Source organism: Rhinoraja longicauda, unplaced genomic scaffold (assembly GCF_053455715.1).
Source record: "Rhinoraja longicauda isolate Sanriku21f unplaced genomic scaffold, sRhiLon1.1 Scf001218, whole genome shotgun sequence".
NCBI classification, from domain to species: domain Eukaryota; kingdom Metazoa; phylum Chordata; class Chondrichthyes; order Rajiformes; family Arhynchobatidae; genus Rhinoraja; species Rhinoraja longicauda.
Genome location: NW_027602433.1, coordinates 7,699 through 13,766, shown reverse-complemented (window position 1 = coordinate 13,766; position 6,068 = coordinate 7,699).

The window sequence follows — 6,068 nt, the reverse complement described above, 5'->3', positions numbered from 1 at the left end:
CCTTCCGCAAGTTCAACGTTTGACAGAAAATTAGTGAAGTAGGAGGATCCACAATAACCAATAGAGATAAAGGAAAGTTTAAATGATTTATCTGTGCTGCTCAACAACTACCAGGAAGGGGGGGTTGAAAGGGAGATTTACACGGGCGAAATACTGTGTTCTGCGTTGTCCTTCAATCTCTGTTCCAGAGCATGTACATTCTCCCAAACAATTCTGCCGCTCCCCTATTTAAAAATGGTTCTTACCAGCAGTGACAATCTAAGAGGCTTCCGTTGTCCTGATATGATCAAATGCCCTTGCATGCAAGACAGAGGAAAGTTAATACAACTCTGACAAGTCAACACCTGCTGCAGTGGGACACGACACTGCTCCAAACTAAAAGTACTTACATGAATCTGCACCCTGGTCATTGGCTTGAGCTGGCAATGTCAACTCAGCATTTAACTCTTTCAAAGCCAGTGCCAAATATTGTGCAGAGTAGTTCATCTTGCAAATATTTAAATATGTAAGAATCGTAATTTTGGGTGTAATTCTGAATGGATGATTGTTGCAAATGATGTGGCCGTACTTTATCTTAAATTTAGCTAGCAAAAATCTGAAATAAAAGCTTAGGAATTGCATCAGTAGTTGAAAAGAGAAATGAAAATTAATATTTTAGGGATGGATTCTTTGTTGGAACTTCAGTTTTCACATAATTACATCGATGACCATGCTACGGAAGGTATCACAAAATGCTGGAGTAACTCAGCAGGTGAGGCAGCATCCCAGGAGAGAAGGAATGGGTGTCGTTTCAGGGCCGAGACCCTTCTCCAGTCTGAAGAAGGGTCTCGACCCGAAACTTCACCCATTCCTTCTCTCCTGAGATGCTGCCTGACCCGCTGAGTTATTCCAGCATTTTGTGATACCTTCGATTTGTACCAGCATCTGCAGTTATTTTCCTACATCATGCTATGGAAATTTTGTACCCTAGTATCTAGCTCCTACTAACTCATGAGTTTTCACTTTCACTTTGCATGGACCAATTGTCCACATTACTATCATCGAAACAAGACAGGAAGATAGAGGGAGATCTGGGAAGGAGGAGGGGAAGGGAGGGACAGAGGAACTATCTAAAGTTGGAGAAGTCGATGTTCATACCGCTGGGCTGCAAACTGCCCAGGCGAAATATGAGGTGCTGTTCCTCCAATTTCCGGTGGGCCTCACTATGGCACTGGAGGAGGCCCATGACAGAAAGGTCAGACTGGGAATGGGAGGGGGAGTTGAAGTGCTCGGCCACCGGGAGATCAGTTTGGTTAATGCGGACCAAGCGCAGGTGTTCAGCGAAGCGATCGCCAAGCCTGCGCTTGGTTTCGCCGATGTAAATAAGTTGACATCTAGAGCAGCGGATGCAATAGATGAGGTTGGAGGAGGTGCAGGTGAACCTTTGTCTCACCTGGAAAGACTGTTTGGGTCCTTGGATGGAGTTGAGGGGGGAGGTAAAGGGACAGGTGTTGCATCTCGTGCGGTTGCAAGGGGAAAGTGCCATTCCCAGTCTGACCTTTCTGTCATGGGCCTCCTCCAGTGCCATAGTGAGGTCCACCGGAAATTGGAGGAACAGCACCTCATATTTCGCCTGGGCAGTTTGCAGCCCAGCAGTATGAACATCGACTTCTCCAACTTTAGATAGTTCCTCTGTCCCTCCCTTCCCCTCCTCCTTCCCAGATCTCCCTCTATCTTCCTGTCTCCACCTATATCCTTCCTTTGTCCCGCCCCCCTGACATCAGTCTGAAGAAGGGTCTCGACCCGAAACGTCACCCATTCCTTCTCTCCCAAGATGCTGCCTGACCTGCTGAGTTACTCCAGCATTTTGTGAATAAATCGATTTGTACCAGCATCTGCAGTTATTTTCTTATATTTTCTTTTACTATCATCGAAAGCTTGGAACAGCACAGTACAGAAACAGGCCCTTCTGCTGATACTGTCTGTGCCAGACAATAGACAGTAGACAATAGGCAATAGGTGCAGGAGGAGGCCATTCGGCCCTTCGAGCCAGCACCGCCATTCAATGTGATCATGGCTGATCATTCTCAATCAGTACCCCGTTCCTGCCTTCTCCCCATACCCCCTGCTCTATCTAGCTCTCTCTTGAATGCATTCAGAGAATTGGCCTCCACTGCCCTCTGAGGCAGAGAATTCCACAGGCATGATGCCAAGTCAAGCTAATTTCTTCTGCCTGCACGTGGTCCATATCCCTCATACCCTGTATATCCAATGCCTCTTATTTCATTATCAACCCCCTCTGACAGCACATTCCAAGGCACCCACCATCCTCTGTGTAAAACAACTTGCCCTGCACATCTCCTTTAACTCTCACCTTCCAGCTACGCCCTCTATTCCTTGGCACTTCCACCATGGGAAGAACATCTGGCTGTCCATATCATCCGTGCCTCTCATCATTTTATATACTTCTATCACGCCTCCCGTCAGCCTCCAATGCTCTGGAAAAAATAGTCCAAATTTGTGCAATCTCTCTTTAAAGTTCATCCTCTCTATTCCAGGAAACATTCTGTAAAGCTCTTCTGCACCCTCTCCAAAGCTTCCACATCTCCCTGTAATGGGGAAACCAGAACTACACACAATACTCCATATACAACCTGACCAATGTCCTAGAAAGCTGCAAAATGACTTCCCGACTCATTTCCCTTACCTATGAACATATGACAGAGAAGGAGATAGAGGGTTATGCTAATAGATTTAGATGAAGAAAGACAGGAATATCTTTGTAGGAAGGAACTGCAGATGCTGGTTTATATATTAAAGATAGACACAAAATGCTGGAGTAACTCAGTGAGACAGGCAGCATCTCTGGAGAGAATGAAAGGCTGAGGCTTTGAAGGGTCTCGACCTGAAACGTCACCCATTCCTTCTCTCCAGAGATGCTGCCTGTCCCGCTGAGTTATGCCAGCATTTTGTGTCTACCTGAGGAGGATCTTTGAGTGGGGAGACAATTTCTGCCACATATCCTGTGCATAGTAGGCTGAGCGGTGAGTTGGGCTACTATTGATTAGTTGGGGAATGATGGTGAGTGTTGTCCAGTCCTGATAACCAATGCCATTTGTGAGGAGTTTTCATTGGGTGTAGCTCCAGTCCAATTTAAAACTTTCCCTTCTTGCCTTAAACCTAAGCCCTCTCGTTTTTGGTTCCACACCAGCAGGTTCAAGAGCAGCTACTTCACTACAATTATCAGGTTCTTGAATCGACCTACGTAAGTGCAATCCTACCCCAACAATGGAACACTATTGACCACAGCTGGGAGAGGAAAGATTTAGTAGGGACCTGAGGGTAGTGGGTATATGGAATGATCTGCTAAAGGAGGTAGTTGAGCCAGTTACAATAACAACATTTAAAGTACACTTGGACAGGTACATGGAGAGGGAAGGTTTAGAGGGATACGGGTAAAATGCAGGCAAATAGGACTAGCTTAGATGGGGCATTTTGTTCAGCATGGACAAGTTGGGCTGAAGGGGCTGTTTCCGTGCTGTATGACACTATGTACTACCATGGACGTTTTATTTTAATGTGTTGTTGCACTACTAACATGATTTCTTTTTGTGGAAGTCCTTATTTCCTTTTACTGTCTTGTAGAATTTTAATGTGTGCTTTATGCATAATTTATGTTCTAGTATGTTTGTCTGAATCTATGTGCCTGTTAGCAAGCAAGCAAGATTTCCATTATACGTCATTGTACCTCCTTGTACCTCCTTGTACCTCAGTGTACCTCATTGTACCTCCTTGTACCTCCTTGTACCTCCTTGTACCTCAGTGTACCTCCTTGTACCTCATTGTACCTCCTTGTACCTCCTTGTATCTCAGTGTACGTGCACATGACTATGGATTCGACTCTTTATTCTGGGCGCTGGCTAATGAAAGCAAGTATCCAATAGGCTTTCTTTACCATCTTATTGAGATCTGCTGCCACCTTCAGGAATTCTCTGATTTGTATATCAGTGACCACAATTATACAAATGACAAATATAGACACAAAGTGCTGGAGTAACTCAGCGGGTCAGGCAGCATCTGTGGAGAACATGGATAGGTGACGTTTCACAGAGTGCTGGAGTAACTCAGCGGGTCAGGCAGCATCTGTGGAGAACATGGATAGGTGACATTTCACAGAGTGCTGGAGTAACTCAGCGGGTCAGGCAGCATCTGTGGAGAACATGGATAGGCGACGTTTCACAGAGTGCTGGAGTAACTCAGCGGGTCAGGCAGCATCTCCGGAGAAAAAGGATGAGTGACGTTTCGAGTCAGGACCCTTCGTCAACCGTGTCTGGGCCGAAACATAACCCAACTTTTTTCTCCAGAGTTGCTGCCTGACCCGCTGAGTTACTCCAGCACTTTGTGTCTATCTTTGGTATAAAGCAGCATCTGTAGTTCCTTGTTTCTATGCAAAGAAGGTTTCTATGGGCATGATCAGCAAGTTTGCAGATGACACAAAGTTAGGGGGGGTGGTGAATAGCGAGGAAGGGATCTGCAAGCTGCAGGAAGATATAGATGAGATGGTCAGATGGGCGGAGCAGTGGCAGATGGAATTTAATCCTGAAAAGTGCGAGGTGATGCACTTTGGCAGAAATAACTTGGAGAGGGAGTACACCATGAATGGAAGGACCCTAGGGAAGACAGGGGTACAGAGGGACCTTGGAGTACAGGTACACAAGTCCTTGAAGGCAGCAGGACAGGTGGACAGGGTGGTTAAAAAGGCATATGGGTTACTGGCCTTCATTAGCCGGGGCATCGAATATAAAAGTAGGGGGGTAATGATGGAATTGTACAGAACACTGGTGAGGCCACAGCTGGAGTATTGTGTACAGTTCTGGTCACCACATTATAGAAAGGATGTGATAGCTTTGGAGAGGGTGCAGAGGAGATTCACCAGGATGCTGCCAGGGATGAAGGGCCTCGGAGAGACTGAGCAGACTGGGGTTGTTTTCCCTGGAGCAGAGAAGGCTGAGAGGGGACATGATCAAGGTGTACAAGATCATGAGGGGCATAGATAAGGTAGATGGCGGGGAACTTCTTCCACTGGTGGAAGGTTCAACAACGAGGGTAAGGGGAGGGAGGTTTCGTGGGGATGTGAGAAAGAACTTTTTCACCCAGAGGGTGGTTGGAGTCTGGAACTCACTGCCTGGGGTGGTGGTGGAGGCGGGAACACTCACAACGTTTAAGAGACATTTGGATGGGCACTTGAAATGCTACAACATTCAGGGCTACGGTCCAAATGCGGGAAAATGGGATTAAAATTAGACTGTGTTTGGTAACGGCGGCACGGACACGATGGGCCGAAGGGCCTCTTTCTGTGCTGTAGGACTCTATGACTCTATGACTCTATACAATGCCCACTGACAGTCATATAAACTTCAGCCCCCACCTTAATTATTAATACTTCAATTTTCACTCTCCACTCACCCCAACTAAATGATTGCAATAACATTCTTCTGCCAAATGACTCAAACCCAGTGGGTCCTGGCACCATCCCCAACAAGGCACGTTGGAGAGCTGTCACTGCCAATGGTTCAGCCCCTGGCCCCCACCAGCAATGACACAAATCAACTCTCCCTCACCCCCATTCAAGAACCAGAACTGCACACACACCTGTCCAAACCACACCCCACAGTACAAAGGACACCTCAACAATCCAAATATTATTAGGGGATACAAAATTAAGATTGGGATAGAAAAGGGAAAATATAGGAATCTAGAGTGAGAACCCCTTTTGGGGACTGTCTAAAACTAGGCCTTAGTTGTAACATGAGAGGCAGGAAGTTTAGAGAGGATCTGAGAGGGATTAATTATCACCCATATGGTGGTTGGAGTCTTGGATACACTGCCCAATGAGGTGGGGGAGACAGATAGGTGAGAGGGAAAGATTTAGTAGGAACCTGAAGTGCAATTTTTCCACACAGTGGGTGGTGTTTATGTGGAACAAGCTGCCAGATGGAGGATTTGAGGCAGGTATGAGAACAACATTTGAAAGACACTTGAACAGGTTATGGGCAGGAATGATTTAGAGAGATATGGGTGAAACATGG